The sequence below is a fragment of the Ictidomys tridecemlineatus genome, chromosome 4 (assembly GCF_052094955.1).
Source record: "Ictidomys tridecemlineatus isolate mIctTri1 chromosome 4, mIctTri1.hap1, whole genome shotgun sequence".
Classification (NCBI taxonomy): Eukaryota; Metazoa; Chordata; class Mammalia; order Rodentia; family Sciuridae; genus Ictidomys; species Ictidomys tridecemlineatus.
Genome location: NC_135480.1, coordinates 18,952,615 through 18,964,467, shown reverse-complemented (window position 1 = coordinate 18,964,467; position 11,853 = coordinate 18,952,615). Strand labels below are relative to the sequence as shown.

General features: G+C 46.5%; 1 protein-coding gene across 3 annotated transcripts in view; it reads left to right on the top strand.

Annotated features, from left to right (window-relative positions):
* Positions 1–11,853, top strand: part of Ptprj (protein tyrosine phosphatase receptor type J) — a 180,847-nt gene that overhangs the window by 34,513 nt on the left and 134,481 nt on the right. The gene's annotated exons all lie outside the window — the stretch shown is intronic.

Here is an 11,853-nt window from a genome sequence, read left to right as displayed (position 1 = left end):
CTCTCCGAAAACCACACTGTGTGTCTGTTGCCTTGTCACCAGCTTCTAGCTTGGAGCTTCTGGGAGGACTGCCGACTGCTCTGCTGGGTCTCAGAGCTGAACGCCCCTGTTCTGCTCTCTGCCCTGCACTGGTGTGGACACGTGTATGAGCTAAGAACAGCCGTGGGCAAGTGAAGATATATCTGGTTTATCTCAGATTGTTTGACTTTATTTTGGGGAGCACATGGCAATGTTAGGTGGGAAAAGATCCTCAGAGACAGATTGCCAAAGGCACATGCTGGCTACTGGTGATTTTTTTTTTTTTTTTTTTTTTGCCATGGTACTGAGATTTGAGTCCAGGACCTTGCACATGCTGGGTGAGTGCTCTGCCACTAAGTTGCACCCCAGCCCTTTTAATTTTTTCATTTTGAGATAGGGTCTTGCTAAGTGGCTGAGGCCAACCTCAGCCTCCTGAGCAGCTGGGATCACAGGTATGTGCCATAGTGCCTGGCTTGATTTTTTTTTTTTTTCCTTTTTAAAGAAAGGACAGTGGACTTTCATTCTTCTGTGGTAGGAGGGAAGGCTGACCACAGTCGAACTATTAACAAAAGGTTAGGTTTTTGTACCCAAGCCATTTCTATCCCCGGGTGGGACTGAAACAAAACGTGGGTATATCTAAATGACAGATCATCAAGAACAGGCAGCAAAATTTAGGCCACCATGTGGCTGAACACACACAGCACCCACTACACCCTGAGCACATGCTACCTGAGGAAGAAAGCTAATGCTCTGCCGTGGGCTGAGTCCGCTCAGCCTTTCATTGCCATCTCCAGTGTCACTGTTTCTCATTTTATGAGACTTTGAGTTACTTTTCCAGGAAAACTTGTTTCTTTTCTTTCTTTCTTTCTTTCTTTCTTTCTTTCTTTCTTTCTTTTTTTGGACACAATACCTTTATTTTATTTGTTTATTTTTATGTAGGGCTGAAGATCAAACCCGGTGCCTCACCAGCACTAGGCAAGTGCTCTACCGCTGAGCCCAACCCCAGCCCTAAACTCTATTTCATTTATCAGGTGGTTAATGACATGGCATTCCCTTTTCTGCCTGAAGGCAGCAAGTGATTCCTTCTGTCACACTGCTCAAGAACCGTGGGCACAGAGCCACGCTGCCTGAGTTCAGATACCTGCTCTGGTGCTACCTTTGGATGGCACTGGCCAAGTTACCTAATCTTCCTGTTTCCTACTCTGTAAAATGGAGAGAATAACAGAACATACGTCATGACATTTTGGGAACTAAACATGTGACCCTGGGTGCTGGGAGGAGTGCCAGGCACACAGCAATGTGTTGGTTATGTGAGAAAATTAAGATGCAGTGTGGGGCCTGGAGAAGAGCCCTGATCAGGTGAGTCTAGAGTCTGACTTTGTCCTGTTCTTAACAAGCTGTGTGTCCTTGGGCCAGGTACTTTGCTTATCTTGGGTTCTGATTTCACACCTGCAAAATGAAGAACTTTGATTTGAACAGCGCTTTTCTTAGACTCTGAATACTAAGGAGTAGAGGTCGGGGGCAGCCCCAGGACCAAGTCCGAAAACCACACTGTGTGTCTGTTGCACTGTCGCCAGCTTCTAGCTTGGAGCTTCTGGGAGGACCGCCGACTGCTCTGCTGGGTCTCAGAGCTGAACGCCCCTGTTCTGTTCCAGAAGCTTCTAGCCCTCTGTCCCTGCTTTAGCCAAAGAGAGCAGCTTGGGTTCATTTCATTTGTGGATTTTGGTTTTGGGGAGAAAAGGTTCTCTTGTATGTGCAGGTGATAAAGAAGGGCGTAGAAGTGACCAACGAGATGACCTGAGTCCCCCGAGTTCTCAGTCAGGGGGAAGAGGCAGGAGGAAGTGGGGGAGTCAGGGGAGGTGGGCATGGTAGACATAATGGGCCTGGGGAGAGGGGTTTGAAGACCCGAGGTTGCGTGGTATGGGATGGGTCAGCGGGGAAGAGCTGTGCACAGTGGTATCTGGGTGGTTAGAGCGATTTATATTGGGGAGATAGTGTGAATTATAAGGTGTCAAGTTCCTCCTTTGGATATGGTGACTGGAGTTTGGAGGAGAAATTTATAGTAAGACAGGGAAAAAAAAAAGTGTGTATAGAAATTGAGTTTGCAGGAAGTCTCCTGTTTGAACAGAAGGGCTGCTGCCTGTGCCAGAACTTAGACCAGAGGGTGCCTGTCAGGAGTAAATTCTCTGGCTTCCTCCCCCATCTCTCCTTTCCTTTCCTTTCCATTTGGATGATCACTAGGAATTTCCCTGATACCAGTGCCCATTCATTCGTCTGCGTTGCCCCTCAGCTGAGAAGCTGACTTGCCAAGTGGAAAAACTATTCATAGGCAAAATCTGCGGCCTTCCGAGTCAGAGTTTTCCGTGAATTTTTAGAACTTTACCCTTTTAAAAAGGGAATTTAATGTCTTTTTCCATTTTTTAAATTGTTTTATTTTATTCACTTTTTGTTGTTGTTGTTCAGGGATTGAACCCAGGGGTGCTTAACCACGGAGCTTCATCCCCAGCTCTTTTTATATTTTATTTAGAGACAGGATCTCACTGAGTTGCTTAGGGCCTCGCTGAGTTGCTGAGGCTGGCTTTGAACTTGCAATCCTCCTACCTTGTCTTCCTGAGCTGCTGGGATTACAGGCATGCACCACCTGGCCCAGCCACATACATTTTTAGACACAACTAGAATTCTTGATTGTTTGTGTCCTACTAGGCCACCTCACCTATCCAGAATTCTCAGCACTCAGCTCTAGCAGTTCATCCAGCAGGCCTCCCGCCTAGACCCTGCTCCTGTTCACACCCCTCCCACACCTACACTCAGTAGCTTCTTTCAGCTCTAAGAGTCTGTGTTTTGTTCCCCAGCTAGCTCACCTAAGATGGGAACCACATTATTCTACTTTACTTCCCTGACCAATCTTTTCTCTGAAATCAAAGTGGTAGCGTCTCCAACGGTTGATGTTAACGGGAGTGACTGTACTGTCCATCTACCCTGTTCTGAAATGCCGTGCCTCCTGCCTTATTTATGGGCTGGAGAGTGTTGAACATTTGGTTGTGCAGTGTATGTGGACTGCTAAGTTTCACGCGTGAGCTGTGCTGTCATTTCCTGTATAGTGTGTGGCATCTAAGCCAGGGCTGTCTGGAGTTTCTCCAAGTCCAGCAGCACCTGGTAAAGGCAGGGTTCCTGTCTCATTCAGCTCGATTTCTCGAGCCCTGCTTAGAAGGCCTGACCCACAGTAGGTAACAGGAAGAGCTGAATTCACAGAGTCCTCTAGTGCTAGAAGGGAGAGTAAGGTATATTCCATTTCTTCCAGGCTTGCTGCCCAGTTTCCTGGAGGGGCCTTCTGATTTCTTTCAGCAGTGCCATCTGGCAGGGCCTGAGGGTATGTGGGAATGAGACAGGTGCTGGGTTGTCGGTGCCTGACCTTGTAGGTGGGCTGAGGGATCTGAGTAAGGGGTTCGAGCCTGGAACTGGAAGGAGCAGGAATCTAGTGGACCCATAAATCTAAGTTAAGTGTGGTTGGGTTGTGCAAACCAGAGGCCTTTTTGGTGTGTCGTAGGTATTTGCTGACTGGTGACACGTGACTAGTGGGCATTTATTCTCAGCCTTAGAGATGAAGGAGGTGATGTGTGGGACACCAGAGGTTGGGTGCTCTGCAGTGGGGCAGCTTCCGTCAGCTTTTTTGTCGTGTAAAAATATAGATCCAGAAAATCCAAGTTTTTAAAATGTGATGGGTCCCCTAATTTATAAAATTCGGTAACCAGTTCAACAACAAAATCACACCTGCTGACCTCTAAGCAGGGGGTGGGTCAGGTGAGGCCATGTGGCAACCCTCTCCCATGTGCACCCTGGGGTCAGATTATATGGGTGTTGGTTGCCATCCACATGGTCAGATACCAGGATCACCACAGAGATGGAGGCGACATGCTGAGCAGGCAGAGTTGGTGTCAAGGAGGTGTTGATGACAAAGTCCTTTGTCCTCCAGCAAGCCTTCTGTTCCTTGTCTGCCTCCCTCCCCCTGCTTGCAGGGGCTTTCCCCTGCTCCCTCTGGCATAGATCCAAATTTTATGATCTGGCATTCCCAGCCTCCCGTGACCCTTATGTGGTGCCCCGGCTTCACTCTGTGACCTCAACTGGACACAGGGTTTCCTCCCAGACACCCCAGGCCGCAGCTGCCCCAGACTGGTGGGTGTTCCCAGACACACCCTCGGTTTCTTCCCAGATTTTACTCATGCTGTCCCATCGTCCCGGAATGCTCGTCCCCCAATTTATGGAAATCCTACTGCCCACTCTGTCTTCAAAAGACTCTGCACAAAAGACACATTCTCCCTGACGTCAGCTGCCCTCCTCAGTCTGTAAATTTGGAATCAATCGCATCTTTCTCTTCAACTTCCACAGCATCCGCCCGTCACCTCCACCATAGGCCTTGGGTCACAGCTCTTGAGAGGTGTGTCTTCGTAGATGATGGGGTCCTTGTGGAAGGTGCACATCTTGTTCATCACTGTGTCCCCTCGGTGTTTGTCTTGGGGTAACAGTCGATGAGGTTAGACGCTGGATGTTGGACTGTGAATAACTGATTCTCGAGAGGCAGCTGCGAAATGTGTGTGGTGACCACAGGAAAGGGGGCAGTGGCTGGAACAGGGGCTGTGAGGGACAGGTAAAGATGAATCCAACTCCTCCTCAACCGAAGGTGACACCATCCGGCCTCCCTGCTTGGGAGGACAGTCCCCTGTGTGTCTTCCTTGCTGTGTCAGTGAGCCTTGCGTGGGCCTGACCTGAGTGCTAGGATTTGAGGTCTGTCCTTGACACCTGCAAGATGTCAGAGGCAAGGACAGATCTGAACAAACCAAGTCCACCTTTGCCCAGATAGGATGGCTTCCTCCCACATACATTCCTCCTGCTCACTGTGACAGATCTTCTGTGGGTTCCCCGAGGACAGCCGAGGGCCGTGAGCCTGCAGAAGCCCACCTTCCGGGAGAGCATGAGGAGAACCCTTGTTCTGGAGCCCGGAGAACTGGATTCCAGGGCCAGGTCTGCCACTCCCAGCTGGGTGACTTTGGGTGAGACTCTTAGCTTCAGGGTTTATTTCCTTACCTGGTTTATGTGGTTGCTAGGGTCCTTTTGGGTCCTGGCATCCCATGACTCAGGGTCAGGTGGTCATGATTGTAGGCTTGTAAACGTATTTGTCATTCCCTCTTTCCCACCACCCACGAAGAATGAACGGATCCAATGCAAGCATTAGCAAGGGATGGTTTGGAGGAAAGAGTGTGTGTTTGTGTGTTTTTAAGGGCCCTTTTCAAGGTTTGAAACTTGGTTCCATGACAGTGGCCAGGTTTGGGTGAGCCTCAGAACCTCCTTGTGATATCATGGCCAGAAATGGACAAGATCCCAGGACACAAAGTCTTTCCATAAAAGGAAGGGCCACCAGTCAAGATACACAGCTTGGTCCTGAAGCAGCTGAGATTAGTATTTCCATATTGTTGCCAATAATGTGGAACTGAATCCCCACCGAAACAAAACTAAACAAAATAAAACAAAACAGAGTAGGTGTGAGAAATTTGTGACTTAAGACTCCGAGGAGGTTCTGTTGGAAAGATAAGGCAGATTTTTTCCCCCTTTATTTCTGTTTTCTGATGGGTTTTGCTTGGGGCCTTGGGTCAGAGAGCAAATGTGGTAGGTAATATTTTTGTCTTTTTTTCAGACCTGTTTGATAGTCTGTGTTTAGGTTGGGAAATCTGCAGGTCGTGGCCCACTTTCTGCCTGTAAACAAAGACTGTTGTAGGGGCTGCAGGTGAAGTGTCACCAGATCAGGCCCTTACCAAGTAGTGAAAAGACCAAGTCAAAGATATTGTTGCTTAGTAGACCAACAGGATGCAGGGATGGTCAGCAGGTGGCTGGGGTTGGGACCCAAAGGTAAAGATGCAAGAGTCACCATACAGAAAGCCTGTGGCCTGGGAGGAACATAGTACCCCATGTTTTCGCTTTGGAAGGAAAAAAAGGAGCTAGAATGTCCCCTAGTTCCCAAATCCAGCCTTTTGTTGTTGTTCTGCAATTTACTGGCAGTGACCTTCAACAAATGAGCTTCCCACCTTGGTTTTTTCATATGTAAACATGGGGTGGGTGAGACCTGAGTCCTGAGGTGGTGAGGATGAAATGTGATCACACATGTAAAGCACCTGAGTTAGGTAGGTACTTAAGAAATGGAGGTTCTGGGGCTGGAGATGTGGCTCAGTGGTAGAATGCTTGCCTTGCCCACCACACTGTTTGGAGAGTTCTAGGTCCCAAGGTCATGTGCATCCAGGGTCTAGGTTGTGAATGGGCCTGAAGGAGGTCCCCCAGGCAGAAGTAAAGGCCTCCAGCGTTAATAGTATTTCTGAACAGGGGCGTTGGGTTTGCATTTAAGACACAAAGGAAACCGCTTCACTTTTGCTGAGTCTTATGTGGTCTCACTTTTTTTTGGAACACAGGTTCTTCTTGGTTTATCCTTTTATTTTGTGCTTTCAACAGAGCATGGATACTGAGATGTTTCTGTTTTGTTGAGAAACGGAGGCCAAAGAGTGTTGATGGCCCCTCAGCAGTGGTGCCAGGTGTGGCTTGGTGGCCTCCATGCCTCCTTTATTCATCAGCCTGAGAATGTGGACCAGTGTTGGCCCATCATCCAAATCGTCATGAACACTGGAAGTCTGGACTTTAAATGCAAAATCTTTTACTTGTTAAAAGCTTACTTAGATTTGTTTTAAAAACATCATGTGCATGAACCAAACTCATGTGCAAGCCTGGTTTGACCTGTAGGCCACCAATTCTTGGTGGAGAGAGAGCTTGAAGCTACAAGTGAGGAAGTGAATCTAAAGCAGACATTTTATGATTTCATACCTTTTTCTGGTAGCATGTGCTGCATGACACAGGTTGTCCCTGTTATGGTGACTTTGAATACAGTGTTGGTGTTGGACCTGCTGTGTGTGGGCCAGGCCCTCTGCCCAGGGCTGCATGTACGTAGGCAGTGCCGTGCTCATGGTCCTGCCTGTCCAGCGTCATGAAGCATCCCCACTCATGCTTAGAGGACGTGCGTGGGCTCATCTTCTTGGGTCAGGTGAGCTTCTCGCACCTGTGTTCCTTGTGTATTGTGACCTCATTGCATATTGCTTCTGTTCCTTCTCAGAGCCATGAAAAGTAATGGTAATCTTTTTTTCTTTGATAATGATTTGTTTCCTTAATATTTTTTATTCTTTTTAAAAAATATTTGTTCTATTTTAGATACACATGACAGTAGAGTGTATTTTAGCATATATACATGGAATATAACTTATTCTAATTAGGGGTAACTGTTACCTCTTTAGAGAGAAAAAAATCAAACTAATGCATATGCACAATTCTATAAATTTCAGATTATACAGAAAGATAGACGGAAAGGGGGAAGTACTTTTTCTTCTATTCCCTCTTCCTCTCTAAATTCTTTTAACAAGAAGGATGTCTGACTAGCCGTGTGACCTCACACCAGTCCTTTGACCTTTCCAAAACTAAGTTTCTGTGATCATGATAAAACCTAACCCATATTACTCTCATTATCATTTTTAACATCTATTAAGTGAGTTGACAAGAAATTCCTGACATCCTGTGCATGCATAAAGGGTGCTCATGGGCCCTTTTTGTACGGTCAGGATTTCTTTAGTGATCCCCCGTGTAATTGCTACAGAAGCACTAAAGTTAGAACTGTGGGATTTGGGGGATTGGATGCTATAGTGGTTCAGCACAGTTTGTGTTCCATGAACATATTCGTACCTGTGTAAGAGAAAGAACGGAAGACAGTAAAGATGGCCTGCACTGTTTTCAACATGAAGTCCTGCCCTTCTTTCCTTTTCATTTGGGAACTTAAAATTGCTTTCTGCACCCTCCCACCTCCCAGATTCATGAAGGCCCCTGACAGTGCAGTGACTCCTCATAAAAGCTAGGGGATGTTTTCTCTTAATTAGAAAAGGATATAGAATCTTGGTTGCATGTTCTTTGGAGCCAGTGGTAGAGATGATGGTATATGAAGCTCAGGAAATTCAAATGTAAAACAGATTCATTTGTAGGAATGTTGGATTTTTATCTGGACAGATGTTTTGCTTTTAATGGAGTTGGTTGGCAGTGAGGGGTGGGGGCAGAGTTTTAGTGATGCTTTTGTTTTTGCTTTGGGCTGATGTTTTTAGGATTAACTTTAGTTGCATTTAACAACAGCAGATTAACAGTAATTGAACAGTGACTTAACTGATGCAGTTCTAGTTATCTCTCTCATACCAGTCAGTTGCAGTTAGCAGTTCAGGACCCTTAGAGGCTCCAGGCTGTCATCTTTCTCCTACACATGGCTTCTGTCCTGTAGGTCACTCTCAACTGGGGCTGGCTCCTGGAACTCTGCCTCTCATGTCTGAGCCATATGTTGGCAGAAGAAGGAAAGGCACAGGTCAAAAAGGAGGCTTCCCGCTGCACTAGCTCTCTCTGAGCAACTTTGCTCCAAGTCCCTTTGCTCCAAGCACTTCTGTGTGCATCTCACCAATCCTAATTTAGTCACATGCAGACACCTAGATGCAAAGCAGGCTGAGAAGTATAGTCTTCAATGTCAGGTGCAGTATATGTATAAAACCAAGGGTCTTTTTTTTCAAGGAAGAGAGTGGATATTGCGAATATGGGCAGCAATCTCTGATTTCATGGTGGTCTAATCTAGGCAGAGTGACCAAGGACTTAGCTCCTCCAGCATGCCTGTGGGATGGATTAACTACTGAGGTGTGAAATGCCTTGCTGTCAGATAAGGGCCCTGGTGAGAAGAGTGTCACTGACAGGTGAGTGCTGGAGATGTGGCCCTGATAGTTGTGTGAGGGGTGGTTCCATTGCTGGTGGCTCTTCAGAGGACCTGAAGATTTTAAAGAAGGAGGAAGAGGAGGGATGGTTTAGATCAGCGGTGGGGAACAGAAAGAGACACCTGTCCTACGTCTCTGTGGCCTCTTGGGGGCTGATTAGCAGATTACAAAGTATGCGACCCTGGTAGCTAGCCGAGTGGTCAGCAGCAGATGCTGTGCTTACTTCAAAGCTCACTGGGGCATGTGAGGACTGCAGCAGGGACTTGTGAGGACTGCAGACTCCAGGTGATGGCCCTGTTGACAATTGTCTAGTGATGCCCTTCTCTCCTGATTGAAGAGTAACCTGCAAACTTGGCCCATCTCTCCCTTTTTCCTGTATTCCATCCTGCTGTGGACATTGGCTCTGGCCTTCTGGCTGGCCATCCTTTCAAGATGACCCGGGAGAAGGGTGTGCTGTGTGCAGATGAACTTGGCTGTCTAGGCAAAAACTCAAGCTAGAAAAAGAACAAATGGTTACTCATTCATCACTTCCCATCAACCATAAGGAAACCTGTAAGAAAGGACTGTTATCAGGCCTTCTTTAGAATGTAGGCCTCCATTTCGCACCATGGGATTCTGTTTTTCCTGGGTTTCAATTCAAAGATTAACTAACATAGTGGCGATGAAAGCATAATGTAGGTATTGGTAATTGTTCTGAGCATTAAAGCTCATCTCTATTTCCCTTACTGATTCATCTTTTTAAAAAAAATATTTATTTTTTTTTAGTTGTAAAAAAATACCTTTATTTTATTTATTTTTATGTGGTGCTGAGGATCAAACCCAGAGCATCCCACTTGCTAGGCGAGTGCTCTACCTCTGAGTCACAACCCCAGCCCTCATCTTATTTTTATTAATGAAACTGATCATTAGAATAGTACCTGGCACGAGCCAGGTGTGGTGGTATATGCCTGTAAATCTCAGTGACGCAGGAGGCTGAGGCAGGAGGATCACAAGTTTAAAGCTAATTTCAGTGACTGTTTCAAAAAAAGAAAAAAGAAGAGAAAAAAGACTGGAGATGTAGCTCAGTGGTAAAATTGATAAAATGCCCAGTGGTTAAAATCTCTAGTACCCCCACCCCCTGCCCCCAAGTGCCTGTCATTCATGTGTGTGCACGCACACACACACATCTACTGTATAAATGCTTTGTATGTATTAATCCATTTAATCCTCACAGTAGCCCCAGGAGGTCAGAATGGTTTTGCCTTTTCACCTGTTTTACAGATGAGGAAACAAGCACAGAAAGATTGAATGAGGTCACTCCAAGGCCTATCAGTTTCACACAAACCTTTACTAAGAATAATGACAATGTCCATGCGAATTTCTGTTTTTCATATGGCGTGCACTATGTTGTGTATTTCAGATGCATGAATAAGAATTTTCATCCTCGCAAGGCATTAGAAGCCCATTTTACAGAGAAGGAAACGAAGACGCAGAGTCGTTAGTTTGGGGCTAAGGAGTGGACGTGGGGATTCACATTTGGGTCTCTCTGGCTTCTGAGTCCTGCTGTGACCTCAGCACAGGGGCCATCCTCAGAGCTATCCCGCTCTCCTTCCCTAGTGACCACATGCCTGGCTGCCTCCTGTTCAGACTCACTTTGTGGCCCATGGCTCCTGGTTGGGTCACTGGGGGATCGTGGCCCACATTTCTCAGGCCACCCCAGGGAAGCCAGCAAAGCCAGAGCTTGACTGTGGGAGCTTGTAATCCACCCTACACCCTCTAGATCCATCCCTTGCTCCGTTGGCCTCCTAAGGTTTCCCTAAAGTATTGTGGATACTTTTCCTGCAAGAAGTGATTGTGCAGATGTCCACACTGGGCGATGCGTGAGCATCTAGTCTGGTCAACATCAGGATGAGCAGTTTCCCGTGAAGTGCCTGACCCTGGGGAGCCTTCCGCAAGGGTGGGGACCATCTGTGCTCTCCTGTAAAGGAAATTGTGGTTTCTTTCTTTTCTTCTTCTTCTTTTTCTTTCTTTCTTTATTTCTCTCTCTCTCTCTCTTTTTTAGTTTATGGGAAAGGGAGACTTGTGTCTCAATTGAGTCTTTGTGGCGTTGTATTACAGAGAGTCACAGAAAATGTTCTATGTAAATGACTCTGTGCCCTGATTAGATCCTCAATAGGCACCATTGTGCCATATTGCTATTATTGGCGATTGCAGGATACTAAATGATATTCTCATCAGGCTGAAAAACTTCAGTGTTAGCGGCGAAACTCGGGGTTAATTATACTGCTCTGAATTGGAGCATGGAATTAAGTTGTAGGGAGAGCAAGGCTCTTGCTCCCTGTCTCTTCAGGGCTGTTGCTGGGGGTTTGATCAGAATCTTTTTTAACCCATCTTCTAAATTTGTACCACTGGCATTTTGCTCTCTTGTGAGTTACTACCCCTTTTGGTGCTGGGAAACACAGGGCCAATTTATAGGACAGTCGGAGAGGGGGAGATGTGGTCTACTTAATAGTGCATTCTTCTCAGTCAATAGCTGGGTAAAAAATAGCACGGAGATTGAAGTCTCTGGGGAGTGCTGGGCTCTCTGGAGGGGCCTTCTTTAATTTAGCTCTTGTCTCTTTTGCCTTTGAATTCTCGGCTCCTCTGATCCCGACTCACCTCTTTGAAGAAATGACACACTGACCTACATCTTGGCTGGAACAGATAGAAGAATGCCCTTCTTGGCATTCCCCACGCAACCTCCGGGGGAGTCTGTCCCAGGCAGGTCCTCTTGGGTTTCATGCCGTTGACTTCTCTACCTCCTTTTAATTGCGGTCTCCCTCTTTTTGAACCTTTCCCAGTCCTAAACTTCTGGCATTCCTTTCTCTCCTTGTCTTTAGTCTGCAAATTTCACATCGCTAGTATCAGATCGAAAGCCATGTAGTTTTGCTCCCCTGTAGGATTGCCTCGATTTTGAATATAATTATTACTCCAAAGAGTTTTTTTTGGAAAGTGTTTTTTTTTTTTTTTTTAAGTAGTGGCCTTAAAGTTAATC